This window comes from Hemitrygon akajei, chromosome 20 (genome assembly GCF_048418815.1).
Source record: "Hemitrygon akajei chromosome 20, sHemAka1.3, whole genome shotgun sequence".
NCBI classification, from domain to species: Eukaryota; Metazoa; Chordata; class Chondrichthyes; order Myliobatiformes; family Dasyatidae; genus Hemitrygon; species Hemitrygon akajei.
In genome coordinates this window covers 4,892,801-4,912,121 of record NC_133143.1, presented here as the reverse complement: position 1 = coordinate 4,912,121, position 19,321 = coordinate 4,892,801, and the positions used below count along the sequence as shown (strand labels likewise).

Here is a 19,321-nt window from a genome sequence, read left to right as displayed (position 1 = left end):
CTCATGTTACCCCTAAACTTTTGCCCCCTAACTCTCAACTCATGTCTTCTTGTTTGAATCTCCTCTACTGTCAACGGAAAAAGCCTATCCACATCAACTCTATCTATCCCCCTCATAATTTTAAATACCTCTATCAAGTCCCCCCTCAACCTTCTATGCTCCAAAGAATAAAGACCTAACTTGTTCAACCTTTCTCTGTAACATAGGTACTGAAACCCAGGTAACATTCTAGTAAATCTTCTCTGTATTCTCTCTATTTTGTTGACATCTTTCCTATAATTCAGTGACCAGAACTGTACACAATTCTCCAAATTTGGCCTTACCAATGCCTTGTACAATTTTAACATTACATCCCAACTCCTATACTCAATACTTTGATTTATAAAGGCTAGCATACCAAAAGCTTTCTTCACCACCCTATCCACATGAGATTCCACCTTCAGGGAACTATGCACCATTATTCCTAGATCACTCTGATCTACTGCATTTTTCAATGCCCTACCATTTACCATGTATGCCCTATTTTGATTAGTCCTACCAAAATGTAGCACCTCACACTTATCAGCATTAAGTTCCATCTGCCATCTTTCAGCCCACTCTTCTAACTGGCCTAAGTCTCTATGCAAGCTTTGAAAACCTACTTTATTATCCACTATGCCACCTATCTTAGTATCATCTGCATACTTACTAATCCAATTTACCACCCCGTCATCCAGATTATTAATGTATATGACAAACAACATTGGACCCAGTACAGATCCCTGAGGCACACTAGTCACCGGCCTCCAACCCGACAAACAGGTTATCCACCACTACTCTCTGGCATCTCCCATCCAGCCACTGTTGAATCCATTTTACTACTTCAATATTAATACCTAACGATTGAACATTCCTAACTAACCTTCCGTGTGGAACCTTGTCAGAGGCCTTACTGAAGTCCATATAGACAACATCCACTGCTTTACCCTCGTCAACTTTCCTAGTAACCTCTTCAAAAAATTCAATAAGATTTGTCAAACATGACCTTCCACGCACAAGTCCATGTTGACTGTTCCTAATCAGACCTTGTCAATCCAGATAATTATATATACCATCTTAAGAATACTTTCCATTAACTTACCCACCACTGATGTCAAACTGACGGACCTATAATTGCTAAGTTTACTCTTAGAACTCTTTTTAAACAATGGAACAACATGAGCAATATGCCAATCCTCCGGTACCATCCCCATTTCTAATGACATTTGAAATATTTCTGTCAGAGCCCCTGCTATTTCTACACTAACTTCCCTCGAGGTCCTAGGGAATATCCTGTCAGGACCCAGATACTTATTCACTTTTATATTCCTTATAAGCACCAGTACTTCCCCTTCTTTAATTATCATAGTTTCCATAACTTCCCTACTTGTTTCCCTTACACAATTCAATATTCTTCTCCTTAGTGAATACCAAAAAAAAGAAATTGTTCAAAATCTCCCCCATCCCTTTTGGCTCCACACATAGCTGTCCACTCTGATTCTCCAAGGGACCAATTTTATCCCTCACTATCCTTTTGCTATCAATATAATTGTAGAAACCCTTTGGATTTATTTTCACCTTACTTGCCAAAGCAACCTCGTATCTTCTTTTAGCTTTTCTAATTTATTTCTTAAGATTCTTTTTACATTCTTTATATTTTTCGAGCACCTCACTTACTCCATGCTGCCTATACTTATTGTAGATATCTCTCTTTTTCTGAACCAAGTTTCCAATATCCCTTGAAAACTATAGCTCTCTCAAACTTTTAACCTTTCCTTTCAAACTAACAGGACCATAAAGATTCTGTACCCTCAAAATTTCACCTTTAAATTACCTCAATTTGCCTATTACATCCTTCCCATAAAACAAATTGTCCCAATCCACTCCTAAATCCTTTCGCATCTCCTCAAAGTTAGCCTTTCTCCAATTAAAAATCTCAACCCTGGGTCCAGACCTACCCTTCTCCATAATTATATTGAAACTAATGGCATTGTGATCAGTGGACCCGAAGTGCTCCCCAACACATTCCTCTGTCACCTGACCTATCTCATTCCCTAACAGGAGATCCAAAACTACCCCTTCTCTAGATGGTACCTCTATGTATTGCTGCAAAAAACTATCCTGCCCACATTTTACAAACTCCAATCCATCCAGCCCTTTAACAGTATGGGCTTCCCAGTCTATGTGCGGAAAATTAAAATCTCCCACAATCACAACCTTGTGCTTACTACAAATATCTGCTATCTCCTTATAAATTTGCTCCTCCAATTCTCTCTCCCCATTAGGTGGTCTATAATACACCCCTATAAATGTTATTACACCTTTCCCATTCCTCAATTCCACCCAAATAGCCTCCCTAGATGACTCCTCTAATCTATCCTGCCACAGCACCGCTGTAATATTTTCTCCGACAAGCGATGCAACACCTCCCCCTCTTGTCCCTCTGATTCTATCACACCTGAAGCAACGAAATCCAGGAATATTTATTTGCCAATCACACCCCTCCTGCAACCATGTTTCACTAATAGCTACAACATCATATTTCCAGGTATCAATCCATGCTCTAAGCTCATCCACCTTTCTTACAATGCTCCTAGCATTAAAATAAATGCATTTTAGAAATTTTCCACCTCTTACTCTCTGTTTATCACTAACGGTGCAAACAACTTTACTATCTTCTTTTTCTTCCTTCTCCCATACATCTGTTCCTACACTTTGGTTCCCCTCCCCCTCGTATCTAGTTTAAATCCACTGGAGCCTCTCTAGCAAACCTACCTGCAAGAATATTTGTCCCCCTCCAGTTCAGATGTAAACCGTCCCACCGGAACAGGTCCCACCTTCCCTGGAAAACTGCCCAATTATCTATAAATCTGAAGCCCTCCTTCCTGAACCATGTCTTCAGCCACATGTTGATCTGCGCTATCTTACTATTTCTAAACCCACCTGCACGTGGCACTGGTAGCAATCCTGAGATTGCTATCCTGGAGGTCCTGTCCTTTAACTTGGCACCTAGCTCCCTAAACTCACCGTTCAGGACCTCCTCACTCTTCCTACCCACGTCATTGGTCCCTACATGGACCACGACATCCGGCTGCTCACCCTCCCTCTTGAGAATACTGAGAACTCAATCCGAGATATTGCAGACCCTGGCAACAGGGAGGCAACAGACCATCCAGGATTCTCGATCTCTTCCACAGAACCTCTTATCTGTCCCCCTAAATATCGAATCCCCTATCACTACTGCTCTCCTCTTTTCCCTCCTTCCCTTCTGAGCTGAAGGTCCAGTCTCGGTGCCAGAGACGCAACCACTGCAACTTGTCCCTGGTAGGTTGTCCCCACCAACAGTATCCAAAACGGTATACTTATTATTGATGGGAATGGCCACAGGGGTGCTCTGCTCATTCTGTCTATTCCCCTTCCCTCTCCTGACAGTCACCCAGCTACCTGTCTCCTGACTCCTAGGGGTGACTATCTCCCTGAAACTCCAGTCTGTTTCTGCCTCTGCCTCCCGAACGATCTGAAGTTCATCCAGCTCCAGCTCCAGTTCCCTAACACGGTTTGTCAGGAGCTGCAGCTGGATGCACCTTTTGCAGGTGTAGTCATCAGGGACAATTGTGCTCGCCCTGACTTCCCACGTACTGCAAACGGAGCACTCAACGGCCCTAACTGCTGTCTCCATTACCTACTCCTAAGCTAATTAGATTAATTAAAGGAACTTACCCATCTTTACCTCACCGGGAGCAAGCTCATTCTCAGCCTCTGCTCACCGAAATCTCTCGAGCCAAAGCCTTCTTACTCTGTCACATGCTCTGTTAATCTGCTCGCTTTTTAACTCTCCCATTGCCTCATGGGCCGACTTTCACGCTCTTGCACAGTCGTGCCCTTTCAACTGCCGAAGAACTGACCACCCCTTCTCAATCTGCTCGCTTTTTTTTACTTTTGGGCAATTTTTGGATCAGGGCAGTCTGCAGATAATGAACACAGAGCTGAACTGTTCTAAAAAATGCCTTTTGATTTTGTGTTTTATACTCTGTGTTTTTGCTCTCTTTTTTGTTGCCATTTACATGATTTATTTTGCACATAGTTGGGAGGTGGGGTTCATGTTTGATGGTTTTTTTTGAACAGTTTGGTTCCCTGGTTCTTCTTTGTTTCGTGACGTGGAGAAGACAAATTTCAGGGTTGTATGCTGCATAAATATTTTGATAATAAATGTACTTTGAATTTTGGATCTTGAAAATAAATATTCATAGCTGGGCCCTGTACTTTATCAGGGTTAATTTCCTATTTTCTCAATCAGAAGTGATCAATCAAAGTATTAAGGACTTTGGAAACCTCGGATCCATGCAAAAGCACATCATAGAGAATTACAACACATAAGCAGACCCTTCAGGTCATCTAGTCTGTGCTAAACCATTTAAACTGCCTACTCCCTTTGACCTGCACCAGGAACGTAGCCTTCTATAGTTCTACTGTCCATACACTTATCAAACTTCTTTTCAACGCTGAAATCGGGCTGGCAGCTGAGTTGGCATTTTCATGACTCTATGAGTTAAGAAGGTTCCCTCACGTTTCCCCTTAAACTTTACACTTCTCACACTTAAGCTTTGAGAAATTTGACCAGGGGCTGACCCTGAAATTGGTGGTTTTGAGAGGAGAGGATTTCACTCAAGTCCACTTACCAAGTAGGATAGGGAGCAGTGGATCACTGCAGCCAATCCATGTTTGAGATTGATTAGTAAGATCAAACTAAAGGAAAGTAGGGCAAGCACAGCAGCCATCATATGAGTAGACAGCTTTCAAAGATTCAGCAAAGAGGGGCTTCAGTCAGGAAAAACAAAAAAAAAGAAAAGCTCAAGGCTAAATTTTTTTATTTTTCTCTTCTTTATATCTGCTCAGTTAGGACAGTACAGATGCCAGGCAGGATAGTGGAATGCTTCTCTTGCAGGATGTGGGAAGGCAGGGAGACCTCCAGTGTCACTGAAGACTACAACTGTAAGAAGTACATCCAGCTGCATCTTCTAACAATCCATGTTTGGAGTTTGAGCTGGAACCGGATGAATTCTGGATCATTCGAGTGTGATAAGGGGGTGCCAAGGGGGTGATAGATAGGACATGTAGAAAGGTAGTTACACCCAAGGTGCAGGACACAGGAAACTGGGTGGTAGTCAGGAAAAGGAAAGGGGTTAAGGAGCCCAGTGCAGAGTAGCCCTGTGTCCGTCCCCCTCAACAGCAGAGAGTCTCTGCTACTGAGTCCAGCTCTGTGACTCAGAAGGATGGTGGTGGTGTGTGTGGGGGGGGGGGGGGGCAGAAATGTGACATTGTGGTGGTCGGGAATTCGTTATTTAGAGGAACCAACAGGAAGTTCAGTGGGTGAAAATGAGATTACCAGATGGTATGTTGTCTCCCAGGTGCCAGATCCCAGGACATCTTCCATCAAATCCTCAGCATTCTTAAGTGGGAATGTGAACAGCCAGAGGTCATGTTTCATGAAGGTACCAATGACATGGGTAGGGCTAATGACAAGTTTCTGCATAGGAAGTTAGTTGCTATGTTAAAGGGCAGGACCTCCAGGGTTGTGATCTCAGGATTACTACCCATGCCACGTGCTAGTGAAGCCAGAACTAGGAAGATTATACAGTTTAATACATGGCTAAAGTGTTGGCGTAGGAGGAAGGGCATAAGATTTTTGGCCTTTCTTCCAGAGAAGGGGGACCTGTACAGAAGGGATGGTTTGCACCTGAACTGGAGGGGGACAAACATCCTAAGGGGAAGGTTTGTTAAGGCTGCACAGTGGGGTTTTAACTAGAGTTGCAGGGGGATGGGAAACTGAGTGCCAGAACAATTAGTAGAGAGGTTGTCAGGCAGAAGCTGGTAAGACCTCAGACAAAGTCAGGAATCGAAAGGTTGAGCATTGTGTGACTAATGTCCTGAGTTGTGTATATTTCAATGTAAGAAATATCGTAGAAAAGGTGGATGAAGATGAGATAGCTGGTTTACAGAGGCAACATGTAGTGAGGAGAGGCTGTTGATAGGGCAAAATTGCAGTCAGCAGTATATGTTGCAATGACAATGGTGGACAAAATCGAAAAGGGTGAATACAGGACTGAAGGTGTTATATTTGAATGTGTGCAGTATACAGAATAAGATCGATGAACTTGTAGCACAGTTGCAGATTGGCAGGTATGATGTTGCAGGCATCACTGAATCATGGCTGAAAGAAGACTATAACTGCGAGCTTAATGTCCAAGGATACATATTGTATCGCGAGGACAGGTAGGAAGGCAGAGGGGGCAACATTGCTTTGTTGGTAAAAAATGAAGTCAAATCATTAAAAAGAGGCAACATAGGGCAATGAGGTGTTAAATCATTGTGGATAGAGCTAAGGGACTGCAACCCTGATGAGGGTATATATATGTATAAAGACCCCCAGGCAGTGGTAAGGATAATAAGGATTTGGCCCTCAAATGACAATGGGGGTAAAAAATGCCAAAAGAGCAATATTGTAATAGTCATGGGAGATTTCAATATGCTGGTAGATTGGGAAAATCAGGCTTGTGCTGGATTTCAAGAGGGGTAATTTATAGAATGCCTACAACATGGCTTTTTGAAGCAACTTGTGGTTGAGCCTTCCAGGGGATCAACGATTCTGGATTGGGTGTTGTGCAATGATCCAGAATTAATTAGAGAACTTAAGGTAAAAGACATAGCCCTGGATAAGAGGGTCGTCCTTTTAAATGGAGATGAGGAAGAATTTCTTTAGCCTGAGAGTGGTGAACCTGTGGAATTCGTTGCCATAGACAGCTGTGGTGGCCAAGTCTTTATGTGTATTTAAGGCATAGGTTGATAGATTATGGATTGGTGAGGACATGAAGGGATATGGGGAGAAGGCAAGAGATTGGGGCTGAGAGGAAAATTGGATCGGCCTTGACGAACTGGTGGAACAGATCTGATGGGCCAAATGGACTAGATGGTCTTATGGTCTTAACCCATAACCTCTGGTTATAGTTCCACCTAACGGCAGTGGAAAAGCCCATTTACCCTATCTATACCCCTCCTAATTTTGTGTACTATTATGATTTGTATAATTTTGTATACTATCAAAACTTCTACGTTCCAAGGAATAAAGTCCAAACCTTTTCAATCTTTCCTTATAACCCAGATCCTCCAGTCCTGGCGATATCCTTTTCTCTGTACTCTTTCAAATGTATTGACATCTTCCCCATAGGTAGGTGACAAAAGCTGCACACAATACTCCAAATTAGGCCTCACCAATGTGCCAAACACTTTCTTTACAAGCCTATCTACCTGTGATGCCATTTTCTATGAATTATGGACCTATACTCCTTTGTTCTACTGCACTCCTCAGTGCCCGACCATTCACTGTGTAAGATCTTCCCTGGTCGGTCCTGCTGAAGTGCAACACCTCATACTTATCTGCATTAAATTCCTCCTGCCATTTTACAGCCTTGCCTGAGCAGTGGAATGACCTTGGATATGCTCCAGTTCTCTGGTACCTCACCTATCACTAAGGATGATTTCAATATCTCTGCTAGGTCCCTCCTATCAATTTCTGCAGTTGCCTCCTAAGGGTCCGAGGGAACAACTTATCAGGCCCTGGGGATTTATACACTGTAATTTGCCTCAGGACAGCCAATATAGTCATCGTTCTCTGTAGTCTGAATAGGCTCCATGAAGTCAATGCCAATTTGCCTCACTTCTATAGACTCCGTGTACATCTCCTGAGTAAATACAGATACAAAAAAATCATTTAAGATCCCCCATCTTTTTGGCTCCACACATGGATTACCATTCTGATCTTCCAGAGAACTAATTTTGTCCCTTACAATCCTTTGGTCTTAAAATATCTGTAGAATTCCTGAGGGTTTTCCTTCACCTTGTCTGCTAGTGAACCTTATGCCTTCTTTTAGCCCTTCTGATTTCTTTCTTAAATGTTCTCTTGCTTTTCTTATACTTCATAAGCACCTCATTTGTTTCTACCTGCCTATATCTACTATGTACTTCTGTTTTTTTCTTATCTGGAGCCACAATATCTCATGAAAACCAAGGTACTCTGCACCTTTTATTCGAACATTCCCTTTTCTCTCAAAATTTCACTTTTGAAGGCTTCTGGCTTACCAAGTACCTCCTTGTCAGAAAACAGCTTGTTCCATTCCTCGCCAGATCAGAAGCCAACTCCACCACAGTCTGCGGCAGAGCATCCCACAGATTTCTCCTTACCTCAGTTCTGAAGAGCACCTCTCAATTTTAAGGCTGTGCCCTCTAGTTCTGGATACCCCCACCATAGAAAACATCCTCTCCACATCCATCCTATCTAGTCCTTTCAACATTTGTTAGGTTTCAATGAGATTTCCCTGCATTCTTCTAAATTCCAGTGAGTACAGGCCTAAAGCTGTCAAACACTCTTCATACATTAACCCCTTCATTCCTGGAATCATTCTCGTGAACCTCCTCTGACAACACATCTTTTCTGAGATATGGGGCCCAAAACTATTAACAATATTCCACGTGCAGCCTGACTAGTGTCTTATAAAGGCTCAGCATCATCTCTTTCCTTTTATATTCTATTCCCCTTGAAATAAATGCCAACATTGCATTTGCCTTCTTTACCACAGACCCAACCTGTAAATTAACCTTCTGGAAATCTTGCACAAGGATTCCTAAGTCCCCCTGCACCCCTGAAACTTTTCTCCATTTAGTTAACAGTCCACAGTACTGTTCCTTTTACCAAAATGCTTTACCATACATTTCCCAACACTGCATTCCATCTGCCATTTTTTTGCCTATTCTTCCAATTTGTCAAAGTCCTGCTGCAATCGCATAGTCTCCTCAGCACTACCTACCCCTCCACCTATCTTCCTATCATCTGAAAACTTTACCACAAAACCATCAATTCCATTATCTAAATCATTGACAAACAATGGGAAAAGCAGCGGTCCCAATACTGACATGAGGAACATCACTGGTCACCAGTAGCCAACCAGAAAAGGCGGGTTTATTCTCACTCTCTGTCTCTGCCTGTCAGATATTCCACTATCCATGCCTGTATCTTTCTTGTAATGCCATATGATGTTATCTTGTTAAGCAGCCTCATGTGTATCTTCTGAAAATCCAAGTAAATGACATCGACTGCCTCTCCTTTGTCCACCTTGCTTGCTATTCCTCGAAGAACCCTTAACAGACTTGTCAGGTAAGGTTTCCCTTTACAGAGATCATGCTGACTTTGAATGATTTTATCATTAGTCTTCATCCTTAATAATAGATTTTAACACTTTCTCGACCACTGAGGTTAGGCTAACTGTCCTTTCTTTTGCCTTCTTCCCTTCTTAGAGTGGAGTGGCATTTGCAATCTTCCAGTCCTCCAGGACCATGCCAGAATTAAATGATTCTTGAAAGATCATGATCAATGAATGCATTATCTCTTCAGCAATGTAGGTCCATCTGGCCCAGGTGACTTATCCACCTGGGAAAGCTTTCACTACTAATGTAAAGGTCTTTCTGCAGAAGCAGTGGTTAGAGATAGTGGGTGCTTTGGAATGTGAGCCGTCCAATGAGGGAGTGTGCTTTCGTGTTGTGTTCTGGGTCTTTTGTTTGGTGGGAGATGAAGGGAGAAGTTGCTCAAGAGAAGAGGTCGCAAGACTCGACCCGGAGTGGGGTCTTGATCCAAGGAAGCCTGGCAAGATCGAAGGAGGATTGGCAAAGGGGAAGCCATGAACTCCAACTAGTGCACATTAGACTGTCTCATTAAAATGGGACCTAGCCTTTTCTTTTTTTGCTTTTTCTTTACTAAGCCTTTAGTCAAATTAAGAATTATAAAGCTAAATTGTTTAATTGTATGTGGTGTACTGTCTGTTCTTTATTTGTAACAGGGTAACAAATCATGCAGCATCCACACAAACAGAGGTTTCGGGGTGGGCTCACACCTCAATCTCACATGCTTGGCAGGGCCAGAGATGATTTTCCCCAGACTTACACAGTCAATGGAACCAGAGTGTTTCATACCTGAAGACCTTTGAGTTTGCCTAGCACTTTTTCCTTTGTAATAGCAATGGTACTCATTCCTGCTCCCCGTCAGTCATGGACCTATGGCACTCTGCTTGTGTCTTCCACAGTGAAGACTGATGCAAAGTACCCATTAAGTTCATATGCCATTTCTTTGTCCCCCTAATACTACCTCACCAGCATCATTTTCCAGTGATCCAATATCAACTCTCACCTTCCTTTTACTCTTTATATAACTGATATTATTTTTGATATTATTGGCTAGTCTGCCCTCATATTTTGTCTTTTCTCTTCTTATAGTATTTTTAGTTGTCTTTGTTGGATTTTAAAAGCTTCCCAATCATCCAACTTCCCACTTGGTTTTCAAGTCAAGTCAACTTTTATTGTCATTTTGACCATAACTGCTGGTACAGTGCATAGTAAAAATGAGACAACATTTTTCAGGACCATGGTGTTACATGACACAGTACAAAAAACTAGACTGAACTACGTAATAAAAAAAACAGAGAAAGCTACACTAGACTACAGACCTACACTGGACTGCATAAAGTGCACAGAAACAGTACTGGCATTACAATAAATAATAAACAGGACAGTAGGGCAAGGTGTCAGTCCAGGCTCTGGGTATTGAGGAGTCTGATAGCTTGGGGGAAGAAACTGTTACATAGTCTGGTCGTGAGAGCCCGAATGCTTCGGAGCCTTTTCCCAGACGGCAGGAGGGAGAAGAGATTGTATGAGGGGTGCATGGGGTCCTTCATAATGCTGTTTCCTTTGTGGATACAGTGTGTAGTGTAAATGTCAGTGATGGCAGGAAGAGAGACATATATATATATATGCTACCTTATATGCCCTTCCCTTGGTTTTTATACAGTCCTTAACTTCCTTTGTCATCCACGATTGCCTACCCCTGCCATTTGAGAACTTCATCCCCTGTGGGACATATCTGTCCCGTGTCTTGTGAATCATTCCCAAAACCATCAGCCATCTCTGTTCTGCCATCATCCCCGCCAGTATCCTCTGCCAGTCCACCTGGGCAAGCTCCTCTCTCATGCCTCTGTAATTCTCTTTATTCCATTGTGATACAGTTACATGTGGCTTGCTTTTCCCTCTCAGACTGCAGTATGAATTTAATTATATTGTGATCCCTGCCTCCGAAGGGTTCCTTTACATTAAGCTCTCTAATAAGATCTGGTTTATTACACAACACCCAATCTAATAGCCTTTCCCGGAGTAGGCTGAAACACAAGCTGCTCTAAAAAGCCATCTTGTGGGAATTCAACAAATTCCCTCTCTTCCAATCCGACACCAACCTGATTTTCCCAATCCCCTTGCATATTGAAGTCCCCCATTACAATTGTGTCATTACCCTTATTACATGCCTTTTCCAGCTCCATTTGCAATCTCAACCCTACATCTTGGCTATATTTGGAGGCCTATATATGATTCCCATTGTGGTTCTTTTTAACCCTTGCAGTTTTTTAACTCCACAAAGATTCAACATTCTCTGACCCTATGTCACCTGTTTCAAAAGATGTAATTCCATCCCTTACTAACAGAGCCACACCACTGCCTATGCCTTCCTGCCCGTCCTTTCAATAAAAAGTACGTCCTTTCTGATGCCATCAAAATTGGCCTTTCTCCAATTTAGAATCTCAATCCATGGACCAGACTTATCTTTTTGCATGCTTACTATGAAACTAATGGCATTATGATCACTAGACACAAAGTGTCCCTACACAAACTTCTGTCACCTTCCTTGTCTCACTCCCTAATAGCAGATTGATTTTCACACACTTTTATTGGGACTTTTATCTATTGATTAAGGTAACTTTCTGAACATATTTAATAAACTCTATCCCATCTAGTCCTTTTACGGTGTTGGAGTTTATGGAAAGTTAGAATCACCTACTATAACAACCTTATGGTTCTTGCAACAGTCTGTGACCTCTCTTCAAATTTTTCCTCTAAACCTCTTGGACTGTTGGGTGGTCTGTAATATAGCTCAATTAACGTAGTCATACCTTTCTTATTTCTCAGTTCTCTTTATGTTACGTCTCTGTCCGAATGTGCAATTTATAGTAATTTATAATAAATAGTATGTGCAACAGAATAGTCAATATAACACAAAAATACCATTGTATCAGCATGAATTAATCAATCTGATGGCCTGGTTGAAGTAGCCATCCCAGAGCCTGTTGGTCCTGGCTTTTATGCTGCAGTACCGTTTCCTGGATGGTAGCAGCTGGGACAGTTTGTGGTTGAGGTGAGTCGGGTCCCTGATGATCCTTCGGGTCCTTAACACACCTGTCTTTGTAAATGTCCTATATTGTGGGAAGTTCACATCTACAGCTGTGCTGGGTTGTCTGCACCACTCTCTGCAGAATCCTGCGATTGAGAAAAGTACAGTTCCCATACCAGGCAGTGATGCAGCCAGTCAGGATGCTCTCATTTGTGCCCCTGTAGAAAAGTTGTTAGGATTTAGGGGCCATACCAAACTTCTTCAACCACTTGAGGTGAAAGAGGCACTGTTGTGCCTTTTTCACCACACAGCCGGTGTGTACAGACCAGGTGAGATCCTCAGTGATGTGTATGCTGAGGAACTTAAAGCTGTTCACCCCCTCAACCCCAGATCCATTGATGTTAATAGGGGTTAGACTGTCTCCATTCCTCCTTTAATCCACTGAGCACTGCCATGACACTAACACCATCCCTCCTCCTTTAATCTCTCCCACTCTGTCGCCTCTAAAACAACACAGCCCCGGAATATTAGAAACAGAGAAAGCCTACAGCACAATACAGGCCCTTTGGCCCACTATGCTGTGCTGAACATGTACTTACTTCAGAAATTACCTAGGGTTACCCATAGACCTCTATTTTTTTTAAGCTCCATGTACCTATCCAGGAGTCTCTTAAAAGACCCTATCGTATCCGCCTGCATCACCATTGCCAGCAGCCCATTCCACACACTCACCACTCTCTGCATAAAAAAACTTACCCCCAACATCTCCTCTGTACCTACTTCCAAGCACCTTAAAACTGTGCCCTCTCATGTTAGCCATTTCAGCCCTGGGAAAAAGCCTCTGACTATCCACACGATCAATGCCTCTCATCATCTTATACACCTCTATCAGGTCACCTCTCATCCTCCGTCGCTCCAAGGAGAAAAGGCCAAGTTCACTCAACCTATCCTCATAAGGCATGCTCCCCAATCTGGGGAACATCCTTGTAAATCTCCTCTGCACCCTTTCCACATCCTTCCTGTAGTGAGGTGACCAGAACTGAGCACAGTACTCCAAGTGGGGTCTGACCAGGGTCCTATATAGCTGTAACATTACCTCTCAGCTCTTAAACTCAATCCCATGGTTGATGAAGGCCAATGCACCGTATGCCTTCTTAACCACAGAGTCAACCTGCCCCTGCTGCAACCAATGGCTACAATATCATAATTCATCTATATAGTGAGCTACTTTAATGTTGGAGGATAGGACACATTCATGAAAATCCTGTGCCACCACATAGTAGGACTATGTACATATCCCTGTGGAAACCAGAGGGATATGTACATAGTCCTACTATGTACTGAAGGCTGTTCCATGTATCGTAAACTGATCTTGGGACTACTCAGCAATAGGGCTGAGAAGAAAGCACTATCCCAATCAATAAGTCAGTCCTATTAGAAAGGTCTTCGGTCTGAGTCACAATGTCTGGAACAGCTGTGGCCATTGGACGAGTTTAACTGGTAATAATCAACGGTCAGATGCTATGAACTATCAGTTTTCTGAACTGGCTACAAAGGGCTATTATAAGGAGATGAGGCAGGATGAAGAGGTTTAAAAGGGGCTTGACTGTATTGTAGCGGTGTGCTACACGCAGCACTGAATTAATGACACGTAGTCGGTGAGCTGCAGTTGCAAAAGTGGTTTATTCAAACTTCGCGGCCTCGCTTTAAAACCTTCCTGTTCCTGCCCTCCCCGGGCGTATTCACAGTCCCGTCCCGCGCGCGGGCTTTTCCCCTTGCTGGTGAAGCAGACTTGGCGCCCTCTTTGGGACCGGCCTCAATGCCGGCGCACGCCACTTTGTGAGCCGGTTCGAGTGCGCTGGGAAGTGGGTCGCCACAGTATCATCTATTTCCTTATCCACTTCTGGGAAAGAATATTGCTTAACAACTACTTTTTGCGATGGGAAGGGTATAAAGAAAGAGTTCCTATTTTGCCTTTCCACCCAGAGTGAACACCTTCCTAATACCAAAAGCAAATTTGCCAGAGGATTGTGATAGAAGTTCTCATTAACAAATCAATTTCTAAAATTTTTTCAGGGACCTGGAAGATGAGCACAGGAACAGACTAAGGAGGACCCTTGTCAATAGTGAGACGGACCTTTGTTCATACGCCATCCATAACCGATCCTCCATATCCCTGAATATTCACTCGCTGTCCTGTATATAGATCCAGAATCGTATGTAATAAGGTAATCTCAGCCCCAGTGTCCACCAGGGCAATTTGCTATTATTTATTACCATGTGACCACCAATGGGTAATAGGTATGTATGGCCTCAGTCTCCCTCTGGGATGCTGGAAATACCAGAGGTCCCTAGGCCCTGGCCACAACCCTAAGTGCTGGTCTGAGTAACCTGCCATCAGGGTCCAATTCACCCAAGTCTGGATATAACGTCCTGCTTACTAGGATTAACATTACATTCCCTTGAAGGGGCTGGAAGGGTAACTGGTCCCTTTGTTTGGGATATAGAATGCAACCCACCTGGTTTATAATGCTTACAGTATAACAGATAAAGAATGCCAATAGGTACACCGTCAATTTTTCCCTTCACCAGGGAAAGAAACATTTCCTTTCTACTGACATGGGAAGTGGGGCTCTTCAATAAGGACTGCTGAGACACAGTGGCCGGTTGCTTTGGAGCAGCTGCAGGATATTTTGAAGGGGGAGGGTGAACAGCCAGAGGTTGAGGTGCATTAATGTCATAGGCAGAAAAGGGGAAGAGATCCTACACTGTGAGTATATAGAGTCAGGAAAGAGGCAGAAGGGAAGGATCGCCAAGGCAGCAACCTCCGGATTACTCCAAGTGCCACAGGTTAATGCAGATATGAACGAGTGGCTGCTGAGATGGTGCAGGGGATAGGGTTTCAAGTTCTTGGATCATTAGAACCTTTTCTAGGGAAAGGGTGAACTGTACAAGAGGGATGGGTTGCATCTTTACTAGAGGAGAACCAATATCCTGACTGGGAAGTTTGCTAATGTTACTCAGGAGAGTTTAAACTAGTTTTGCAGGGGCTGGGAACCAGGTCAGTAACTGAAGGATTGGACCAGAAGGTTGACGTCAGGGAAAGTATTGAAAGGCAAAATCAAAATAACAGATATGATGGGTCAGATAGTTTGAAATGTGTGCATTTTTATGCTAGGGGTATTCTGGGTAAAGGTGATGAACTTTGAGCATGCGTCATACGTGGAACTACGATATAGCTATTACTTAAACTTGGTTGAGACAGGGGCAGGAATGGGTGATTAATATTCCATGCTTTAGAAAAGGCAATAAAAAGGTAGGGAGGGGGAATTGCACTACTAATCAGGGACAATATTACAGCTGCACAGTGGAGACAATGGAGAATTCAGTCTGTGGTGGCCAGTGCTATCATGTTTGCTGTTGTGTGCTGGGGCAGCAGGCTGAGGGTAGCAGACACCAACAGGATCAACAAACTCATTCGTAAGGCCAGTGATGTTGTGGGGGTGGAACTGGACTCTCTGACAGTGGTTTCTGAAGAGGATGCTGTCCAAGTTGCATGCCATCTTGGACAATGTCTCCCATCCACTCCATAATGTACTGGTTAGGCACAGGAGTACGTTCAGCCAGAGACTCATTCCACCGAGATGCAACACTGAGCGTCATAGGAAGTCATTCCTGCCTGTGGACATCAAACTTTACAACTCCTCCCTCGGAGTGTCAGACACCCTGAGCCAATAGGCTGGTCCTGGACTAATTTCCACTTGGCATAATTTATTATTATTTAATTATTTATGGTTTTGTATTGCTATATTTCTACACTATTCTTGGTTGGTGTGACTGTAACGAAACCCAGTTTCCCTTGGGATCAATAAAGTATGTCTGTCTGTCTGTCTGTTACTGAGTCCATTTGGGTGGAACTCAAGAATAGGAAAGGTGCAATCACACTGATGGGATGGTACAACACACCCTAATAGCCACCGGGACATTGAGGAACAGTGATATAATCAGATTAAGGAAATGAGTAAGAATAGTAAGGTCGTTATTGGGATTTCAACTTCCCTAATATAAACTGGGTCCATTTTAGAGCAAGGGGTTTGGATGTGGTAGAATTTGATTGTATCCATGAGGGTTTCTTAAGTCAATATGTGGAATTTAGAAGATTGAGGGGGGATCTTATTGAAACGTATAAAATTCTAAAGGGATTGGACAGGCTAGATGTAGGAAGATTGTTTCTGATGTTGGGGAAGTCCAGAACAAGGGGTCACAGTTTAAGGATAAAGGGAAAGCCTTTTAGGACCGAGATGAGGAAAAACTTCTTCAACACAGAGAGTGGTGAATCTGTGGAATTCTCTGCCACAGGAAACAGTTGAGGCCGGTTCATTGGCTATAGTTAAGAGGAAGTTAGATATGGCCCTTGTGGCTAAAGGGATCAGGGGGTATGGAGAGAAAGCAGGTACAGGGTTCTGAGTTGGATGATCAGCCATGATCATACTGAATGGCGGTGCAGGCTCAAAGGGCCGAATGGCCTATTCCTGCACCTATTTTCTATGTTTCTATGTGGATGGTCCAATGAGAGGAGGGGCTGTATTTAAGCTGGTGTTGAGCCAGGCCAGGTGACTGACCTTTCAGAGGGTGAGTAGTTAGGGAACGGTGACTACAACTCCTTAACTTTCAGAATAGCTATAGATAAGGATAGGTATGGTCCTTCCGGGAGAGTTTTAAATTGAAATAGGGCAAATTATGAGAGCATTAGGAACTAAGAAGAATTAATTGGGAACATCTTTTTTTCTGGCAAATCCACATTGAACATGAGTACAGTGTACAGGAATGTTCCTGTTAGAAGGAATGGCAGAGATAGAAAGATAAGAGTACCTTGTATGTCCAGGGAGGTGATGAATTCAGTCAAGAAGAAAAAGGAAAAGTATGTAAAGGTCTGAAGTCAGGATCAAATGGAGCACATGAGGAGTATAAAGAAGCCAGTAAAGAACTAAAGAAGGGAATTAGGAAAGCCAAGAGGGGCATGAAAAGTCCTTGGCATATAGGTTTAAAGTGAATCCGAAGGCATTTTATACAAACCTTTATACAAACAAGAGGATATCTAGGGAGGTTGTAGGAGCACTCAAAGATAAAGGGAACAATTGCTGTATGCAGAGAATCTGAGTGAGGTACTTAATGAATACTTTGCTTCAGTGTTTACCAAAGAAAAGGACATGGTGGTCTAGAAGTTTACTGCATAGTGTATAACTGTGTTATGGTGTTTAGGAGGAAATGTTGGGGTTCCTAATGAGTATTAAGATTAATAGGTCCCCAGGGCATGATGGGGTTTATCTCAGGTTATTGAAGGAGACAAGAGGTGAGATTGCTGGGCCTTGACCAATATCTTTGTTTCCTCTCTAGGCACAGGTAAGGTCCTGGAGAACTGGTGAATGCCTAATATTGTACTTCTATTTAAGAAGGGAACAAGGGAAAATCCTAGGACCATCAGTGAGTATGGAAATTGAGTCTCACTTCAGTCTGAGTGGAAATTGCTGTAGAAAATTCTTAGGGATAGGAAAAATGAGCTTTTGGAAACCCATGGCCTCATTAGGGAGAGCCAGCATGGCTTTGTATGGGGCATGGCATGCCTTACTATCTTGATTGAGCTTTTTAATACGGTGACAAGAGAGGAGGAGGGTGACAATATGATGAGGAGAGAGCAGAAGATGTAGAAGGTAGTGGTTGAAGGAACTTTATCAAGCTGGAAGTCTGTACTCAGAGGTGTTCCACAGGGATCTGTTCTGGGACCTCTGCTGTTTGTGATGTATATAAATGACCTGGATGAAAATATAGATGGGTGGGTTAGTAAGTTTGTGGATGATACCAAAATTGATGAAGTTGTGGATAGTGTGGAAGACTGGCAAATAACAGAGCAGAATATAGATCAATTGCAGAGAAATGGCAGGTAGAGGTCAATGTGAGGTGTTGCTCCTCGGTAGGGAAAATGCAAGGAGACAATACACTGTTAAAGGTAAGACCCTCTACAGAGTTACGGATCAGATAGATCCTGGGATCATGGGATCCAAGTTCCTAGCTCCTTGAAAATGGCTACACAGGTCGATAGGGTGGTTAAGAAGGCTTATGAACCACTTGCTTTTATTTTCGATAGATTGAGTTTGTAAGTCAAAAGGTTATGTTGCAGCGTTATAAAACTGTGGTTAAGCCACATCTGGAGGATTGCGTACAGTCGCCTCACTACAGGAAGCATGTTGAGGCTTTGGGGAGGGTGCAGAGGAGGTTTACCAGGATGCTTCCTAGTTTTCTTTGGTATACTGGAGGTTGAGGGAAGATCTGATGGAGGTTTATGTGATTATGAGAGGCATGGATAGAGTAGACAGGAAGTATCTGTTACCCCAGGGTTGAAATGTCTAATACCAGAGGGCATGCATTGAAGGTGAGAGGGGGTAGGTTCAAAGGGGATGTGAGGGGTAAATTTTTTTTTACTCAGAGAGTGTTGGATGCCTGATTTGGTGGTAGAGGCAAATGCACCAGAGGCACATGAATGTGAGGATACGGACATTATGTAGGTGGGATGAACTAATTTTTGGGTGTTTTTGAGTTAATCTTATAGCTGGTTCGGCCAATGTTGTGGCCAAAGGGCCTGTTCCTGTGTTGTACTGTTCTATGTTCTATACTCTGTTCTTAGCTTCAATCATCGTGCATCTAGATTGCCTCTGCTGCTGCCAGGATTTAAAGGTAGCACTTCACCTTTCACCAATTCCCAGTCTACATCAGACCCTTTGGGTTGGGCCAATAGACTGCTAGTCTCTGCAACAGTCCGACCCTCAGCTAGACCTAATAGTCAGCAAGATGCCTCTCCACCGTGAGGATCCCCATTCTATCAATCAAGTCAGCACAGCCAGAGAAAACAGCACAGCCTCAGGCCATTGAAGGCATAATTTTTTATAAGCAGCATCTGTGTTGCCAAGCGTGAAACAGCCTCGGGTGGGGTGTGTTTCCAGGAATGGGAAGATGCAAAGGGGTAGGCTAGCGATCATGCACAGTTTC

General features: G+C 43.2%; 1 long non-coding RNA gene across 1 annotated transcript in view; it reads left to right on the top strand.

Annotated features, from left to right (window-relative positions):
* LOC140742197 (uncharacterized) overlaps positions 1-19,321 on the top strand; it is a 366,178-nt gene that overhangs the window by 117,110 nt on the left and 229,747 nt on the right. The window lies entirely within an intron of this gene.